General features: G+C 45.4%; 2 long non-coding RNA genes across 2 annotated transcripts; both read left to right on the top strand.

Annotated features, from left to right (window-relative positions):
- Positions 1-1,375: 1,375 nt before the first annotated feature.
- On the top strand, positions 1,376-15,091 carry LOC144612172 (uncharacterized). The gene is made up of 3 exons (XR_013549633.1): positions 1,376-1,478; positions 10,963-11,087; positions 14,882-15,091. It is a non-coding gene; the product is annotated as an uncharacterized LOC144612172 (long non-coding RNA).
- Positions 15,092-15,697: 606 nt separating this feature from the next.
- On the top strand, positions 15,698-20,275 carry LOC144612175 (uncharacterized). The gene is made up of 3 exons (XR_013549636.1): positions 15,698-15,746; positions 19,490-19,800; positions 20,030-20,275. It is a non-coding gene; the product is annotated as an uncharacterized LOC144612175 (long non-coding RNA).
- Positions 20,276-20,807: the final 532 nt, after the last annotated feature.

Here is a 20,807-nt window from a genome sequence, read left to right as displayed (position 1 = left end):
CCCTGTTTACGTCACGTCGTCAGGGAGACCGTGAGCCCCGCCCACGTCACGCCGTCAGGTGGACCGCGACCCCTGTTTACGTCACGTCGTCAGGGAGACCGTGGACCGCGACCCCTGTTTAGGTCACGTCGTCAGGGAGACCTTGAGTCCAGCCCTCCGGTCAAAAAGGCCCACTTCAAAATTTAATCACTCGTCTATCACTCCGACCTGCGCGAGATCACCACTTATGAGGTGTTTGCGCAGTAATCAACCAGAATCAGAATCAACCAGGGTGAGGTGGATCGCGACCGCTGTTTACGTCACGCCGTTAGGGAGACCGTGTGTCTAGCCGCACGTCACGCCGTCAGGTGGATCGCGAGCCCCGCCCGCCTCACGTCACGCCGTCAGGTGGATCGCAAGCCCCGCCCCACGTCACGCCGTCAGGTGGATCGCAAGCCCCGCCCCACGTCATGCCGTCATGGCGACCGCGAACTGCGCGAGGATGGCGGTTTAACGGTCGGAGAGCGAGGGAGCGCCCGAGGGGACGGAGGATGGAGCGGGGAGAGACGACAGGTGGGGCCGAGTGGCGCAGGGTGGGGTCTGAGAAAGAGAGAAGGGCGTAGCGGTGGGGGGAGAGTGGGGTGGGAGAAGGACGGGCAGTGAGGGGTGTAGGCAGGGTGGGAGGGCATGGGGCTGGAGGGGAGGATGGTTGCGCAGGGGTAACAAGGAGGATGGAGAGGAGATAGCAAGGGTTATGGGAGTGGAGCGGGTGGGGAGGGGGCAGGGGGATGGGCACAGGATCGAGGGGGGGGGGCAGAGGGGATGGTGAGGGTTTAGGACACGTGAGGCAGACACAGAGGGGCATTGGGATTGGAACTGGGGAGGGGGAGATTAGGAGGGAGACACGGAGGGGGTTGTAGCTGGGAGACTGAGCCTGGCCAGGGAGGTAAAGGGGGTGCAGACAGCACCAGAGGTCATCTGTCTCTAGTCCGCTCTGCAGCATCCTGTCTCAATGTACAAGACATGGGGAGACCACACCTGCTGTGATATGTACAGTTCTGATCACCCTGCTACAGGAAGGGTGTTAGTAAACCGCAAAAGATGCAACATAGATTGGTTGATTACCTGGATTGGAGGGTTTGAGTGAGAAGGAGAGGCTGGATAGGCTGGGATTGATTTCCATGGAGTGAAGAAACTCAGGGGATGACCTGTTTATAAAATCACGTGAGCACAGATCGGGTGAAGTTCTGAAACTAGGGTCTGTAGGTTTAATGTGAGAGCGGAAAAATTAAAGGGGACTTGTGGTGCTGCATGCCTCTTTGTATTCCAACATTCATTAAAGTTCCAGCAGCCAGATTTGTCGCGTCCCTGACTGATGTCGTGTTTGTTTCAGGAAGCAGATAGAGCGAGAACAATGGGCTCTACATGTCAGAGACAGAGGCAAGGTCTGGTGAAAGGCCACAGGGAACATTAGAGCAACAGACACACGGAAGGCTGAGGTAAGAGGGAGCTGGGACTGGAAGATGGGTGTGTGTTTTGTCTTGCTTACTCGTCATTAAGATCTCACCTCTTCCTTTATCTCTTTGAATTTAGATCATCCAGACATGGCAGATTAGACCCTCTTCCCTAGAATCACCTCCCAAAGCACTCTGTCCCTTTTGTTATTGTGGTGTAAAAGGGTAGAAGTGAGAGTAGGCCACCTGTCTCCTCAAACCTGCTCCATAATGTAATGTGACCAGAGCCAATTTGCTCCACTCCTCAAATCCTCTGCTGTGCCAAGTGTACATAGCTTTTCATTCCCTGATCATTGAAAAACTGACCTGTGACCTCTTTATCATCAACAATTTAACCTCCAGGGTGGAGAATTCCAGCATCGCCATGCTCACCCTGAATGTGCCTGAACAATTATTGTGTAATTACCATAATTTGCAAATTCACCAACAAATTTAGCTACACTGTCATCCAATTTATTAATGTAGATAACAAACAACAGTGGAAACAGCACCGGCTTCTGCATCACTCCACTGGTCACAGGCCTCCAATGAGAAAACCAGTGCTCCAAAACTACACATTGACTGCTTCCTCCAAGCCAATCTTGAATCGAATTGTCTAGCTTGGCTTGGATTCCATGTGATCTAACCTTCCACGCTAGTCTACCATATGGCAACTTGTCAATGGTGTTCTAGAGTCCATGTAAATTGCCCTGCTCACTGTCCTGCCCTCATCTTCGAAATATACTTGTCAGGTTTGTGAAATAAGATTTCCCATGGACAAAGCAATGCTGACTATCTCTTATCCGACCTAGAGTCGTACTGCACAGAAACAGGCTCTTCAGTTCAACTAGCCTATCCAGACCAAATTTCCTATCTACGCTAGTCTCACCTGCCAGAATGTGACCCATATCCCTCTAAACCTTTCTTATCCAAGTACCTGTCCAAATGTCTTTTAAATGTTTTTACAGCACCTGTCTTAACCTCCTCCTCTGGCAGCTCGTTCTGTATGAAAATGCTGCCCTCAGATTTCTATTGAATCTTTTCCCTCTCACATTAAACTTAAGTCCATCTGGTTCTTGATTTCCCTACTCAGGATAAAAGTTTGCAAGTTACACGAGTAGAATTGGGCCATTTAGTCAATCGAGACCACTCCCCATTCAATCATGACTGATCTCTACCTCCTTACCTCGTTTCTAAAAGAGTGCCCTTTCATTCTGTGGCTATAACCTCTGGTCCGAAACTCTCCCACCAGTGGAAACATGCTTTCCACATCCATTCTATCTATGCCTTTCATTATTCTGTAATTTTCAATGAGGTCCCCCCTCAACTTTCTAAACTCCGGCGAGTGGAGGCCCAGTGCTGTCAAATGCTCAGACGAGATAGACGATAATGTATTCACCTTCATATGATCACCTCTTAGCCTTCTGAACTCAAAGTAATAAAGCCCTAGCCTGCCCAGCTCCCCCTTGTTAAAGAAAACTTTAAAACACAACACAAAGACCTAGCAATACAACCAAGACTTTATTCAAAAGCGCCAAATACAGTGATCACTTGGAGCAATTTTAAGAGATTGCTCAACGAACAAAAAAAATCATCTGCTTCTTATGTACAGATTTTCCTTTTGATGTTTGGTTTACCAGGGCAAACACTTTAGAGGTTTTCCTTCCTCCAAATGGTCTTATAACAACTATACATCGCGCACTTCCGAAAGCACAGCAGAATAAACACAGCCCAATTCTACACCATTACAGATAAGCAAATATCCTGTTACCCTTTCAACCTTATTTTATTGCTTTATGATTGCGATTTATCCTTTGACAACAGAGAACAGAATCTGACTAAAGTAAACTGCAGTGTCAGCTACGCATGCTCAGTTTCAACCTTCTTTGAAGCACAGAATTATTATAATGCATGAAGAGCTTAAACATTTTAAGCACTCAACCTTTCCCTATCCCATTCTGTCTTCTTGAAGCATTGCAATTTATCTTTGTCACCCTATAGCTCAGGCCCTCATGTCCTGGCAACATCTTCATAGATCTTCTTTGCATTCTTTTCAGCTTAACAATATCCTTCCTCTAACAGGGTGACCAAAACTGAACACAATACTTCAAATTGGGCCTCACCAACAACTTGTACAACTGTTAACATAACATCCCAATTTTTATACTCATTGATGAAGGCCAATGTACCTAAAGGCTTCTTGACCACATTATCTACCTGTGCGGCCACTTTGAGCGAACTGAGCACCTGCACTTCAAAGGTATTTATTCACAAAATGCTGGAGTAACTCAGCAGGTCAGGCAGCATCTCGGGAGAGAAGGAATGGGTGACGTTTCGGGCCTAGACCCTTCTTCAGACTGATGTCAGGAGGGCGGGACAAAGGAAGGATATAGGTGGAGACAGGAAGATAGAGGGAGAACTGGGAAGGAGAGGGGAAGAGAGGGACAGATAAGATGGAGGCGCAGGCAAGTTCCAAGAAATCAGTTGTGGCTGTCGCTGCACTTTCAAGATCCCTCTGCCCTACAACACTCCCCACGGCCCTGCCATTCTCTGTGAAGATACTCCCCTAGTTTGACTTTCCAAAATGCAATGATGCCTTGCTCCTATCTGCATTAAATTCCATTAACCATTCCTCAGCCCAATTACATAGCTGATCAAGATCCTGTTGTGAATTTTGGTCACCATTGTTGCTATCTTCAATAGCACTCACTTTAGTGTCATCTGCAAACTTGCAATTCATGACTTGTGCATTCTCATCCAAATCATTGATGTAAACCACTAACAGATATGGACTCAGCACCGATCCCTGAGGCGCTCCACTAGTCACAAGCCTCCAGTCTGAAAAACTACTTTCCACCATCACCTTCAGCTTTCTTCCATGAAGCCAATTCTCGATCCAGCACTCCCTTCCAGAGCAGCCAAATATGCACAACCTGACCAAATTCCTTGCTGAAAACTATATAGACAAATGTCAATTACATTTTTGGTTGCTTCTTCAAATAACTCAATTAGATTTGTATTTGGAATCTCCCATATGCAAAACCATGCTGACTATTCCAAATCAGTCAAGAATCAGAGGAGTTAGGTTCCTGATAAATCTTTCCCCACTCACTTTAAAAAAAAAACATTTTACATCAAAAGGTAGTAGATATATGGAACAACCTGCCAGAGGAGGTAGTTGAAGCAGGTACTGTCATAACATTTAATAAACATTTGAACAGGTAGAAGGATAGGTTTGGAAGGATTTGGGCCAAATCCAGGCAGGTAGGATTAGTGTTCATGGGGCATATGGGTCGACGTGGGGAAGTTGGACTGAAAGGCCTGTTTCCACGCTGTGTAACTCTAATCAGCCCATGTCAATAGACAATAGGCAATAGACAATAGGTGCAGGAGGAGGCCATTTGGCCCTTCGAGCCAGCACCGTTCTCAATCAGTACCCCGTTCCTGCCTTCTCCCCATACCCCCTGACTCCGCTATCCTTAAGAGCTCTATCCAGCTCTCTCTTGAATGCATTCAGAGAATTGGCTTCCACTGCCTTCTGAGGCAGAGAATTCCACAGATTCACAACTCTCTGACTGAAAAAGTTTTTCCTCATCTCAGTTCTAAATGGCCTACCCCTTATTCTTAAACTGTGGCCCCTTGTTCTGGACTTCCCCAACATTGGGAACATGTTTCCTGTCTCTAACGTGTCCAACCCCTTAATAATGTTATACGTTTCGATAAGACCTCCTCTCATCCTTCTAAATTCCAGTGTATACAAGCCTAATCCAAATGCATGTGTGTCTTATCTCAGAATCCTTCCCAGTAATTTGCCAACCACAGATGTTAGGCTTCCTGGTCTACAGTTCCCAGGCTATTCCTTGCAGCCCTTCTTAAATAGGGGCACAACATTAGCCACCCTCCACTCGTGCGGCACCTCACCCGTGCCTAATGATGATTCATATATCTCAGCCAGGGATCCTGCAATTCTTCTCAAGCTACCTACGGTATTCTCGGATATGTCTGATCAGGTGCAGGAGATTTATGTACTTTCAATTACCTTAGGAGATCCAGCACCTCTTCAACCATATTACAGACTGTCCTAACTGAGGACCTTGCCCATCTCCTGCAGCACACGGAGATAACCATTTTGGTTTCTGGAGGACCCTATTCTCTCTCTATTGACCCTCTTTATCTTAATGTACATAAAATCTCTCTGGATTTTCCTTAATATTATTTCCTTATGTTTTGCCCTCCTGATTTTCCCAAAACTTCTCCAGGGTTACACTTGATCCCAGCTGCCTATGCAAGTTCCATGCCTCCTTTTTCCAGACAAGAGGCTCAATTTCTCTGATCATGCAGGCTTCGTTACTCCCACCTGCCTTGCCCTTTGCTCGAATTGGAACATGCATGCTCTGAGCTCATGCCATCACACTTTTAAAAGCATCCCACTTTCCAGATGTTCCTTTGCCTGCAAACAACCTACTCCATCAACTTGAGCAAGTACCTGTCTCATACCATCAAAGTTACACTAGTCCCAATTTAGAATTTTAACTGTGGGCCCACCGTCTCTTTATCCATAACTATTTTAAAGCTAACAGAACTGGTCACTGGCCCTAAAACGCTCATCCACTGACATTTCAGACACTTGCCTGTCCCAATTTCCAAAGAGAAGATCAAGCTTTGCCCTCTCCAATAGTGGCCTCTACATACAGTGCATTCAGAAAGTATTCAGACCCCTTCACTTTTTCCACATTTTCTACGTTAGAGCCTTATTTTAAAATGGATTTAATTCATTTTTTAATCATAAACGCCCGCCCCAATCGGAGGTCCAGAACGCTCTGGAGCAGGTTTTCATCAAGGATCTCTCTGTACTTTGCTCCATTCATCTTTCCCTCGAACCTGACTAGTCTCCCAGTTCCTGCCACTGAAAAACATCCCCACAGCATGATGCTGCCACCACCATGCTTCACCGTAGATATGGTATTGGTCAGGTGATGAGCGGTGCCGCTTGACATTCAGGCCAAAGATTTCAATCTTGGTTTCATCAGACTAGAGAATCATGTTTCTCATGGTCTGAGAGTGTTTTAGGTGCCTTTTGGCAAACTCCAAGCGGGCTATCATGTGCCTTTTACTGAGGAGTGGCTTCCGTCTGGCCATTCCACCATAAAGGTCTGATTGGTGGAGTGCTGCAGATATAGTTGTCCTTCTGGAAAATTCTCCCATCTTTACAGAGGAACTCTGGAGCTCTGTTAGAGTGACTATTGGGTTCTTGGTCACCTCCCTGACCAAGGCCCTTCTCTCCTGATTGCTTAGTTTGGCCGGGCAGCCAGCTCTATGAAGCGTCTTGGTGGTTCCAAAGTTCTTCCATTTAAGAATGATGGAGGACACTATGCTCTTTGGGACCTGCAATTCTGCAGAAATTGTTTTATACCCTTCCCCAGATATGTCTCAACACAATCCTGTCTCGGACATCTATGGACAATTCCATCGTCTTCATGGCTTGATTTTTACCCTGACATGCATTTTCAACTGTGGGACCTTATGTAGATAGGTGGGTGCCTTTCCAAGTCATGTCCAATCAATTTAATTTACCACTGGTGGACTCCAGTCAAGTTGTAGAAACACCTCAAGGATAATCAATAGAAATAGAATGAACAAAAGCTCAATTTTGAGTGTCATAGAAAAGGGTCTGAATACTTATGTAAATATGATATTTCAGTTATTTCTTTTCAAATTACTTAAAAAAAAATTAAAAACACCTGTTTTCGCTTTTTTATTCTGGGGTATTGTGTGTAGATTGATGATAACAAAAGTGAATTTAATCAATTTTAAAATAAGGCTGTAACAGAGCACAATGTAGAAGAACTGAAGGGGTCTGAATACTTTCTGAATGCACTGTATTACCTAAAGAAACTTTCCTGAATTCATTTGACAAATTCCATCCCATCGCAGCCCTTGACACTCTGTCAGTCCCAGTCTATATTGGGAAAGTTAAAATTGCCGATGGTGGTGACCCTATTAATCAGCTGTCGGAAATCTCCTCGCACATTTGTTCTTATAATTCCCGTTGACTATTTAAGGGCCTCTATTACACTCCCAACAAGCTAATCATCTGTTTTTTATTTCTCAGCTCCACCCCTATAACCTCATTGCAAGACCCATCAGAAATGTCATCTGATTACTGCTGTGACATTCTTCTTAATCAATCGAGCACCGTCCCCTCCTCTTTTACCCCCACCTCTATCTTGTACCTCTCGCACCTGTACCCGAGATCATTAAGCTGCCAGTTCTGTACCTTGCTTAGCGATGTTTTTGTAATGTTTAAAATGTCCCAGTCGCATGTACCTATCCAAGTCTTGCCCATCAGGCCTCTCCCATTAAATAGATGCAATTCAATAGAAACAAAGAAACATAGAAAATAGGTGCAGGAGTAGGCCATTCGGCTCTTTGAGCCTGCACCGCCATTCATTGGGATCATGGCTGATCATCCACAATCAGTAACCCGGAAGTAAGCAGTAATCAGGAAGCATAGGGTGATGGTGGAAAGTTGCTTCTCAGAATGGAGGCCTGTGACTGGTGGTGTGCCACAGGGTTCGGTGCTCGGCCCGTTACTGTTTGTCATCTAAGTCAATAATTTGGATGAGAACATACAGGACAAGATCAGCAAGTTTGCTGATGATACAAAAGTTAGTGGTTTTGCAGATAGTGAAGATGGTTGTGAATGATTGCAGCAGGATTTGGAATGATTGGCCACGTGGGTGGAGGAATGGTTGATTGAATTTAATACAGAGAAGTGTGAGGTGTTGCATTTTAGGTTGTCGAACAAAAGCAGGACCTACACAGTAAATGGTAAGCCTCTGGCTAGTGTTGTAGAGCAGAGGGATCTAGGAGTACAAGTGCATGGTTCCTTGAAAGTCGAGTCGCAGGTAGATAAAGTAGTCAAAAAGGCTTTTGACACTTTGGCGTTCATCAGTCAGAGTATTGAGTATAGAAGTTGGGAGGTCATGTTGCAGTTGAAGAAGACCTTGGTGAGACTGCATTTAGAATATTGTGTTCAGTTCTGGGCACCATGTTATTGGAAAGATATTGTCAAGCTTGAAAGGGTTCAGAGGATGTTGCCAGGACTAGAGGGTGTGAGCTAAAGGGGGAGGTTGAATAAGCTGGGTCTTTGTTCCATGGAGCATAGGAGGATGAGGGATCTTATAGAGGTACACAAAATCATGAGAGGAATAGATTGGGTCGATGCACAGTCTTTTACCCAGAGTAGGGGAATCGAGGACCAGAGGACATAGGCTCAAGCTGAAGTGGAAAAGATTTAATAGGAATCTGAACAGTTATTTTTTCACGCAGAGGGTGGTGGGTGTGTGGAACAAGCTGCCAGAGGAGGTAGTTGAGGCTGGACCTAGCCCATCGTTTAAGAAACAGTTGGACAGGTACATGGATATGACAGGTTTGGAGGGTTATGGACCAAGTGCAGGCAAGTGGGACTAGGGTAGCTGGGACATTGTTGGTCGGTGTGGGCGAGTTAGGCTGAAGAGCCTGTTTCCACAATATATCACTCTATCACTCTAACCCATGCCTGCCTTCTCCCCATAGCCTTTGATTCCACTAGCCCCAAGAGCTCTATCTAACTCTTTTCAATTATTCCAGTGAATTTGCCTCCACTACCTTCTGTGGCAGAGAATTCCACAAATTCACAAATTCTTTGCTCTCTGGGTGATTCCACAAATTCACAAATCTGTGGGTGATTCCACAAATTCACAACAGTCCTACGTTGCTTCCTGCTGTGCTATCCCGCCTAGTGAGCTTTCTTTATCACCTTCCATACCGAGTTCCAGCCACTCACCTGCCTCAGTTCTCTCAGTTCTGCAATGAACTCCTTCCCCCCCCTCCACCCAGCAATTTTAATTTGAACCCACCCGATTACCAGCAGCAAACTTTCCTGTCAGGATATTGGTTGGTCTCCGGTTCAAGTGTAACCCGTCCTTCTTGTATGGATCACCTCTGCCCCAGAAGAGATTCCAATGGTTCATAAATCTAAATCCCTACCAATAGACAATGGACAATAGGTGCAGGAGTAGGCCATTCGGCCCTTCGAGCCAGCACCGCCATTCAATGTGATCATGGCTGATCATTCTCAATCAGTACCCCGTTCCTGCTTTCTCCCCATACCTCCTGACTCCGCTATCCTTAAGAGCTCTATCTAGCTCTCTCTTGAATGTATTCAGAGAATTGGCCTCCACTGCCCTCTGAGGCAGAGAATTCCACAGATTCATAACTCTCTGACTAAAAAAGTTTTTCCTCATCTCTGTTCCAAATGGCCTACCCCTTATTCTTAAACTGTGGCCCCTGGTTCTGGACTCCCCCAACATTGGGAACATGTTTCCTGCCTCTAACATGTCCAACCCCTTAATAATCTTATACGTTTCGATAAGATCCCCTCTCATCCTTCTAAATTCCAGTGTATACAAACCTAGTCGCTCCAGTCTTTCAACATATGACAGTCCCGCCATTCCGGGAATTAACCTAGTAAACCTACGCTGCACGCCCTCAATGGCAAGAATATCCTTCCTCAAATTTGGAGACCAAAACTGCACACAGTACTCCAGGTGCGGTCTCACTAGGGCCCTGTACATCTGCAGAAGGACCTCTTTGCTCCTATACTCAACTCCTCTTGTTATGAAGGCCAACATTCCATTGGCTTTCTTCACTGCCTGCTGTACCTGCATGCTTCCTTTCAGTGACTGATGCACTAAGACACCCAGATCACGTTGTACGTCCCCTTTTCCTAACTTGACACCATTCAAATAATAATCTGCCTTCCTATTCATACCACCAAAGTGGATAACCTCACACTTATCTACATTAAACTGCATCTGCCATGCATCCGCCATGCATCCGCCCACTCACACAACGTGTCCAAGTCACCCTGCAACCTCATAGCATCTTCCTCACAGTTCACACTGCCACCTAGCTTTGTATCATCGGCAAATTTGCTAATGGTACTTTTAATCCCTTCATCCAAGTCATTGATGTATATTGTAAATAACTGCAGTCCCAACACCGAGCCTTGCGGTACCCAACTAGTCACTGCCTGCCATTCTGAAAGGGACCCATTTATCCCCACTCTTTGCTTTCTGTCTGCAACAACTCCTCAGCCACACATTTATCTGTCCAAATTTCTTGTACTTGCCGTCATTAGCACATGGTACTGGAGGTCCTGCTTTTGAACCATTTGCCTAACTACGTATATTCATTTTGCGGGACCTCTTCCATTTTCCTAATGTCATTGGTGCCAACATGCACAGCACTCACCCTCCCCTTGAGAATGTCCATGCCTGTCCAAATGGTGTAGATCCAGTCCCTCCAACTTCTCTCAAATAACCTCTGCGCCACTGATATCGGGCCCACTGTTCTGTAGCTCCCTGATTTATTCTTGCTGCCCTTTTCAATAATTCCCCTCTTAAATAGTCTTGTTCAAAACATCTCACAGTGGTGCAGCTAGTAGAGCTGCTGCCTCGGCTCTCCCATCATCTGGCATCGAACGAGACCTCGGGTGCTGACTGTGTGGAATTTACACATTCTCCCTTTGATCTTGTGGGTGTCTTCTCAGCTCCCAAAACATCATTGATGGTACTTTCTTTTAATTCTATCTTTTACATTGTTCTGTGTTGTGGTGAATGGAGCAATTTGGGTGGGCAGAATGGGAAGAGGCAGCGGGAAAGGGGGTGGGGGGAGAGGATGGGGGAATAGGAGAAGGGAGGAGGGAGAAGAGAGAGATTGTAATATATTTACCGAAATGGAGCAATGAAATTCTTATTTGCAGTACCATAATACGTCTAAACGATAACATAAAAACAAATACATTTTCAGTTCATTAATAAAAACAATATTAGTGAAAAACAAAGCAAGCCCAAAGATAAAATGGGGGAGAATAACATAGTTGAGGGTAGGATTTCTTTTTTAAAGGATGCTTGGTGTGCACTCAAAGGTCCTGTTTCCATGCTGTTTATCTCTGACTCTGTCCCAACAACTACACTGTTCTGCCGCTGTGGGACCGTGTGTGGCTCACCCCTCATCCCGCATCCTTGTCAACTCCAAACAACACAACCCAACACTTTTAGACATTTGTGGTAGTATAAAAGCTTTATCCCTGAAATTAGGTGAGTTAATCTCTTCTGGGCTATTTTGAATGCAAATGTACTCTTAAATAACGAGACCAACATCGCACTTAAACTTAAACTGTATTTTCATCTCCAACCCCGCTTGCAATAAATCCCAATGTGCTGCTTACCTTCCTGACGTTTGTCGCACCTTCATGTCGACTGTCAGGTGTCTCATGCACAAGAACATCTCGATCTGTCTGCACTCCACCCACTTTTGATTTCTACTGCCTTTTCATACTTCACACAAGTGCTTAACCTCGCATTACATAGAAACATAGAAAATAGGTGCAGGAGTAGGCCATTCGGCCCTTTGAGCCTGCACCGCCATTCAATATGATCATGGCTGATCATCCAGCTCAGTAACCTGTAACCTTCTCTCCATACCCCCGATCCCTTTAGCCACAAGGGCCACATCTAATTCCCTCTTAAATATAGCCAATGAACTGGCCTCAACTACCTTCTGTGGCAGAGAATTCCACAGACTCACCACTCTCTGTGTGAAGAAATGTTTTCTCATCTCGGTCCTAAAAGACTTCCCCCTTATCCTTAAGCTGTGACCCCTGGTTCTGGACTCCAACATCGGGAACAATCTTCCCGCATCTAGCCTCTCCAACCCCTTAAGAATTTTATATGTTTCCATAAGATCCCCCCTCAGTCTTCTAAATTCCAGCGAGTACAAGCCTAGTCTATCCAGTCTTTCTTCATATGAAAGTCCCGCCATCCCAGGGATCAATCTGGTGAACCTTCTCTGTACTCCCTCTAAGGCAAGAACGTCTTTCCTCAGATTAGGAGACCAAAACTGCACACAATACTCCAGGTGCGGTCTCACCAATGCCCTGTACAACTGCAGTCCCTGCTTCTAAACTCAAATCCTCTTGCTATGAATGCCAACATACCATTCGCTTTCTTCACTGCCTGCTGCACCTGCACGCTTGCTTTCAATGGCTGGTGCACCATGACACCCAGGTCACGTTGCATCTCCCCTTCTCCTAATTGGTCACCATTCAGGTAATACTCTGCTTTCCTGTTCTTGCCGCCAAAGTGGATAACCTCACATTTATCCACATTATATTGCATCTGCCATGCATTTGCCCACTCGCCTAATCTATCCAAGTCACTCTGCAGCCTCCTAGCATCCTCCTCGCAGCTAACACTGCCACCCAGCTTCGTGTCATCCGCAAACTTAGAGATGTTGCATTCAATTCCCTCGTCCAAATCATTAATATACACTGTAAATAACTGGGGTCCCAGCACTGAGCCTTGCGGTACCCCACTAGTCACTGCCTGCCATTCCGAAAAGGACCCGTTTATCCCTACTCTTTGCTTCCTGTCCGCCAACCAATTTTCTATCCACCTCAACACTGAACCCTCAATACCGTGTGCTTTAAGTTTGTACACCAATCTCCTATGTGGGACCTTGACGAAGGCCTTCTGAAAGTCCAGATACAACACATCGACTGGTTCTCCCTTATCCACTCTACTAGTTACATCCTCGAAAAATTCTATAAGATTCGTCAGACATTATTTGCCTTTTGTAAATCCATGCTGACTTTGTCCGATGGCATTGTTTTTCATTAAGTTCCGTTTGCCCGGTTTAAACCCATTCTCTCGATCCGTGCCTGTCTAAGATGCCTTGTTTTGGGAGGAGCACAGCTGGGTAAGGCAGGAGAGGGAGTGGGGGGCTGGTGCACAGTGAGCAGAGATGGTGAATCAGAGGACATGAGTGTGAGAGAGGCATCATCTGCAGGATAATTTTCTCCCACACCAGCAGTGAGCTAATGTTGGCCCTCTGTGTACTGGAATATAATATATAGAATGGATTGGATAATAAACATCCAGAGAAAAGGTACATCCCTCCCCAGGAACACTCACTATTAATGTTGGACACTGAGCGATGAGAGTGTTGTAAAGTACGTAATGTTAGGAACGATGATGTTAATTTTGACAGGAACAGAATTGCGTGATTGCAGCAAGCTGGGATGGGCACATGGCATGGCTGTGATTTTGGCCTGAACTGGACATTCCTGTGTGGTGAATTCTAAATAATTCTTTCCAGCTTTCGGTTCCATTGACGATCCAATGGACTCACTCCTTCAATCATTTTTACCCATTCCTGATATCATGTTTGTGAGATGCCGGTTGCAAAGCAAGAATAGAGGATTCTTCACTTCTGACAAAAAAAACACCAGTCGTTGCATATTGGGCAATATTAACAACTGAAAAGTACGAGATTAAGTAAGAGGCTTTCTGGGAAGACAGACAGAGACATTCTGTGGTACCTTGAGGGGTCAGTGACAACATCTTATGATTTTCAGTTCCCTCTATAGTCTTACTCCTCCTTATCTCTGCAATCCATTCCGTGCAGCATCTGATATATCTTAGCTACTCATCTGCACATTTAATGTTTTCATAGCTGGCAGAGAGTTGAACAGCATGGAAGCATGCACTTTGGCCCAACATGTCAGTGGTTTGCCTATATCCCTGAGCAAGTGTTCCTCGAAGTGTTGGAGCAACACAGCCGGACAGATAGCATCTGTAGAGGGAATGGACAGATGGTGGTCTGAGTCTGAAGAGGGGGCCTGACATGAAACATCACCTGTCCACTCCCTCCACAATGCTGCTTGACCTGCTGAGCTCTTCCAGCACTTGGAGTTTTGGTCAGAATTGCAGAATATGCAGTTTGTTGTGTGTCTTTATTGTCCAAGTAGCTCTTCAAATTTCTTTAATACATGATAATAGTACATGCCTCAACCACTTCCTCTGGCTGCTCATTCCATATACTCATCACACTCTGAAAAATGTGTCACTCCTTAAACCTATGACTTTTATCCGGAGAAAGAGATTGTGACTATCCAGCTTACTAACATTCCTCAATTTTATAAACCTCCATAAAGACACTACTCAGGTTTTATCCTTGCTCCAGGGAAAATAGACAGCTTATCCATTCTCTCCCTTTAAACTCAAAAGTCCCAACAACATTTTCTAGTTTTGGCTGTTTTGCAGCTGCCAAGGCCCCATGTGGTGTCTGCTCATGATAGTTCTCGAGCACTGACACCAATGTGCAAAACAAATGATTTTGTGGATGTTCCTTTTCCAGTCCTCTCTGTTACTGTAGTCCCACCGCACAGCTGAGTGTCCAGAGCTGCCACGTTACAGGAGGTTGATGTAGAATGTAAAACATATCATGGAGCTGCTGGGCAGAACGGCCTGTTTCTATGCAGGGACATAAATAATTCATCTTCCCTTCTGTGGCCATTGCAGGTCAAACGGAAACACATGTTCTGGTCAATTCTGCCCCCTTCAACCATCCTGGCAAAATGAGAGCAAGATTCGGGAACGACAATTACTGGAATCTTGAGCAAAATGCTGGAGTAATACAACGGCTCAGGCAGAGTTTGCTGAAGGAATGGAAAGCCATTTTGGGTTGGTCAGACTGAAGAAAGTGGAAACAAGCAACTTTCAATATCAGGAGCGCAGGTAACATTGGTGAATGGAAGGATGCAAACTGAGCAAAATTCGACATAAAGAATCAAAAGGGCAATTGGTGAAATGAGGACTGGAATATGAGGGAACAGGAGAGAGTGACAAGTGGTTGTACAGAATGAGAATCAGTATCCTTGGAAGCTTGAGTGAATAACTGATGATCCCTGTTTTCCAGTATGTGTTATGTCTTGTTCCACTATTTCCTCTGTGTTGAGCTCAGTCACGATGTTCTCATGCTAATTTTCAAACCGTTTAGTGGTCCCATCTGTCTCCCTCGTTGCAGTACTCTCCATAATTTTTAATGGTCCAAGATATATGGCTGCCTCCAATTCAGATCTTTAGATAAACTGATGTAATTTTTCGTGAATGAGGAATGATTGTGTGGATGTTCCTTGTCCAGTCTCCTCTTTCACTGCAGTCCCAGGACACAGCTGAGTGCACAGTGCTTCCACATTGCAGGTATAAAACAAGTCAATGTTGTTGGGCTGAATGGCCTGTTCCTCTGCAGTAACTTCCATACAAAACACCCTTGTTTTTGCAACCACTACATTACTAAAGGGTTCACTTTCCTGCTCTGTCATCCCTGTTTTTACCAGGAAATCCATAGACTGAGAACAAGGGACCTTTCACACCAAGGAATCAGGTAACCATTGATGAAAGGGCTCAGATGCAAATTGAGCGACAAGAAAACGAGAATTTATGGAAAAGGAGAGTGGCTGAGGATAGGAGGAGGGCATGGACAGAGAGAGGCAGTTTTCATAGGAGTTTGAGTGGAAGGGCTTAAATACTTGTTTCTGTGTACCAAATTCAAATCTGCCATCATAACATTTCCAATGGAAGCGCTGCAGATTAATTTGCCACCATTCCCACAATCCTGTTTGTAACAAGAAACATCTAGACGGAAAACAAAGTACTTTACATATCGGGCACAGGTAACATTTTGTGAAAGGCCACAGCTCGTTCCATATACCTACCACCCTTTGCATTTAAAAAAAAAAAGTTGCCCCTCATGTTCCTTTCTATTCAATCTTACCCCCCTCACCTTCAATCCATGGCCTCTGGTTTTGATTCCCCTACTCTGGGGAAAAGACTGTGCATTTATACTATGTATTCCTCGCATGAAATGATACGCCTCTATAATATCACCCCTCATCTTCCTGCACTCCCGAGTTATAAAGTTCTGGCCTGCTCGACCAAGGAGTGAATTTCCTGTGTCCTTTTCTGCTGTTCCACCACTGCATTATTTATCATTGAATTAGAATCCTCCATCAATGACTGCCAAGATCACTCAGTGTCTTCTCACAGGAACACAGCAAAACAGGGACAAAAGTAGATTGCCTGCCCTGTGTCAATGCAATCATAACTGATCTGCCCCAGGCTTCAACTGATATAGTCAAAGTGTCATACAGCACGGATACAGGCCATTCAGTTCACCTTGTCCATACTGATCATTAAGTATCAATTTATATCATTCCCAGATATCAACATATGATCTGTCACCTTCTAGGCCTTGGTGATTCAAGTGCTCATCTAGATACTTCTGAAATGTTGTGATAGCCTCTGCCATCACCATCCTCCATACAGTGTTAAACTCCTGGGCCCTGTTATTTGCAGTGTTATACTCCTGGGCCCTGTCATTTACAGTGTTACACTCCTGGGTCCTTTCATTTACAGTGTGAAGAAGGCATATGGCGTTGTTGCCTTCATTGGACAGGACATTGAGTGAAGGGTTAGGACATCACCTTGCATCTGGATAGAACATTAGTGAGACTACATGAGTATCATGTGCAAACTCAGATCCTGGGGGGACAGGGCTTTCTCCATCGCTGCTCCCACCCTATGGAACTCACTACCCCAAACCGTTAGAGACTCCTCCACACTCACCACATTCAAAACATCGCTGAAGTCTCACCTGTTCAGTACTGCCTTCAACCACTGAAGGTCACCTCACCTTCTGTCTCCTTTCTCTGTTCGTTTATTTATTTACTTATTTATATATTTATTCATTTCCCTATGTTCTCTAAATCTCTGTAAAGCGTCTTTGAGTATATGAAAACCTCTATATAAATAAAATACATTATTATTATTATTATTATTATTTCTGGTCACCATGCTATTGAATGAAAAGAATGTGATTGAGATAGTGAGGCTGCAGAAGGATGTTGCCGGGACAGGAATGCTCAAGATGTGAGGAGAGCTTGGATGCGTGGGGGCTGTTTCTTTTTTGGAGTGAAGGAGGCTGTGAGGTGACCTTGCCGAGGTTTATTAAATTACGAGGGGCATAGATAAGATTGATGCTTGCATTCATTTTACCAAGGCAGAGGTTGGAGGCCTCTATAGGCTGACTAAAGCTGGAGGCCATGGGTTTAATGTCTGGCTGGATTATGGGCTATTACCTACAGTACAGAACTTTATTGTCATTCGGTACAGATACCGAACGAAATTACATTTCCAGCAGTCACAGAACACAACAAAAAAGAAAAGAACACAGGACACACGACCCCAACACAAACATCCATCACAGTGACTCCAAACACCCCCTCACTGTGATGGAAGGCTGAACCGAGCCGCACCGGGCGATGGAAGGCCCCGCGGCCGAGCCGCACCGAGCGCTGAAACGTCCCGCGCCGTACCGGGCGATGGAAGGCCCCGCGGCTGAGCCGCGCCGGGCACTGTTGTGACCCGCGGCCGAGCCGCGCTGGCGATGTTAAGTCCAGCGGCCGAGCTGCGCCGGGCGATGGAAGGCCTCGCGGGCGATGGAAGGCCCCGCGGGCGATGGAAGGCCCCGCGGCCAAGCTGCGCCCCGGGGAAGAGACCTAAAAAAAGAAAGGTTTCACCCACCCCACCACCCCCCGCCCCCCCCCCCCCACCCACACATACACAGCCAAAAACAGAAATATAAACCATCCCAACACCGACACACAAACAAAAAAAAGGAAAAAAGACAAACAGACTGCCAGCGAGCCGCAGCCGTTAGGCACAGCCACACGTGACTACAAGGAGAGGATAGCTGATGGAAGTATATAAAGTTACGGAAGGTATAGAGAGACAAGTCAGTTGGACCTTCTTTCCCAATGTGAAATTGTCAAACACTAGAGGGAATAGATTTAAGGTGAGAGAGACAAAGTTTAAAGTAGATGTGTAGGTTTTTTTTTTTTTACACAGGGTGATGGGTGCCTGGAACATCCTGCCATGGGTGGTGAGGAAGCCGATACAATAGTGGCATCGGAGAGGTTTACAGATAGGCTCGTGGACCTGCAGGGAATGGAGGGATATTGATCATATGTCGTCATGCAGCAGGGAAAAAACCCTTCGGCCCAATTCATTAATGTCGGCTAAGATCCCCTAGTTTAGGTAGTCCCATTGGCCCATTTCCTTCTAAACCTTTCCATGTACCTGTCCAAGTATCTTTTTAATGCCGTTATAGTCCTGCATCAACTACATCCACTGGCAGCATGTTCCATTTACCCACCATCCTCTGAGTGAAAAAATTACTCCCAAGTTCCTGTTAATTTTTTCCGCTCTTACCTTAAACCTATGTCCACTGGTTCTTGATTCCCCAACACTTGGGAAAAGACCATGCACGTTTACCCTACTTATTTCCCTCATGATTTTATATACCTCTATAACATCTTTTGCAAGGAGATATGATTAATTTTATCGTGCTGCATTCGGCATAGAGATTGTGGGCCATAGGGTTGTTTCTGTGATGTGCTATTCAATGTCCTAATGTGAGCAGGGAAAGATTTAAATAGGACGTGTGAGACAGTTTTATTCACACAGAGGGTGATGGATGTATGGAATGAATTGCCAGAAGTGGTAAAGGCAGGAACAATTATGACATTTGAAAGTCTTTTGGACAGGTTCATGGATCGAAAAGGATTAGAGGGATAATTATGGTCAGGCAGAGGCAAACGGGAGTTGGGCCAAAGAGCCTGTTTGCATGCCGTAGTTGTGCTTCAGCTGCCAATATCCTGTTTACTGTCTGTTCTGGGACCGGAGCACAGACACCAATATCTGATGCGACATGTTTTAGTACAACAGGAATGATCCTGCCAGTTTCCTTTTGCAGCCCCCTCTGTTCACTGTAGATCCACCACACAGCACAATGCTGCCACGTGGGATGATGGACGATAAATCTGATAAAATTCTCTGGCATGGATTATTTTGTGGCTACTTCCTCTCTAGCCCACACTGTCCATTACATTTCCAATACACAGTCCACTGGCAGCTTTTATCCGATGACTACTCCCTCTGTTAATACTTATGTCCATTTCTGTTCCAGTATGGCCCTCTGTGTAATAATGGTCACCTGGTCATTTGGCCAGATTTTTCAGGACCTACAGTGTATTTCCTCTCTGATACATTTGTCTGTTACAATTGCAGCCCCCTGCTCAGTGCTGACCCTTCACTGATCTGCGGTTGTTAGAGGAAGTCGACGGGAAACAATGGACTCTTCATTCCACAGACACAGAATGGGGGGTGTTGGTTTGTCTGCTTTGCATGTTTTCCCCAAACCCGCATCGGCTGCACTGTTATCCAGCCCTGCAGTTATTCACTCGGGAAGTGGATGTGGAAGGTAGCGGGTGAGCTGTCGCTGAGTCTGTCAACACTCACGGTAGAGTCCCCGGGACTGAGGAGGTTGCAGGTGGTCTTATCTCCCTCCATCCCAGGCAGCAGCACCTCTGCAGAATCAGGTAAGAAGACATCACCACTTGATCAATCTCATAATTTTACCTCATGTTAATTGATTGTAATTAATTTTCCTGTACAACGCTGAGAGGGAGATCTTACGTTTGTCTGTAGATCTCCCAGTCAGGGAGTCATGTGTTTCACCCACTATTAATTGCTGTCCCACTTTACAGCTTGCACAAGACCCTTGTACCTCATTTCTCTCTCATTTTAATTCTGTGCTTTCATTTGCAGAATGTCACCTGGTGAAATGAGGGTTCTGCTACTGATCCTGGGTTCTCTGAGTGAGTAATTTCCAACAGGGGTAAACTGTGTGTTGTGTACGGCAAGAAGAATTGGGATTTATATATTGTCTGTACAGGAGCAATAGCAATGTATCTATTCAGTGCAAATGGGCCATGACCAATTAAAATTTGACACAGAATATTAGAACAGGTATTAAAAAGTAAAGACAGCAAGTTTGAAAAGGCAGCAATATTGATATGAAGGAGCAGGTAACTTAGTTTTCCACATTCAGCTGATGCAACTTTTCCGCCAATCTCTCTATTCTGTATGTGTGATGGGCTGTTTAAATTAAAGATTCTACAAAACTGATATCGCTATCAGCTCCATTCTTGCACATTATTTCACTTTCACCACCTCAACGTCACAGCTGATACCACTGCCCTCTTCTGTGAAAGACCAGTGCAAAGGGTGGCATGGTAGTGCAGCAGTAGAATTGCTGCCTCACAGCGCTAGATACCCGTTTCGAACCTGACTCTGGCTGCTGTCTGCATGGAGTTTGTACGTTCTCCCCGTGACCTGCGTGGGTTTTCTACGGGTGCTTTGGTTTCCTCCCGATCGCCAAACATGTTGGGGGTTGTAGGCTAATTGGCTTGGTATAATTGTAAATTGTCCCTAATGTGTAGGATAGTGTTCCCGTGCAGGGATCGCTGGTCAGGTATGGACTTGGTGAGCCAAAGGGTGTGTTTCAGCACGGTATCTCTACACTAAACTAAAAAAGAGGTGTGTT

The sequence above is a fragment of the Rhinoraja longicauda genome, chromosome 43 (genome assembly GCF_053455715.1).
Source record: "Rhinoraja longicauda isolate Sanriku21f chromosome 43, sRhiLon1.1, whole genome shotgun sequence".
Classification (NCBI taxonomy): Eukaryota; Metazoa; Chordata; class Chondrichthyes; order Rajiformes; family Arhynchobatidae; genus Rhinoraja; species Rhinoraja longicauda.
Note: the sequence above shows the minus strand (reverse complement) of the source record. Positions and strands in the feature narration are given on the sequence as shown.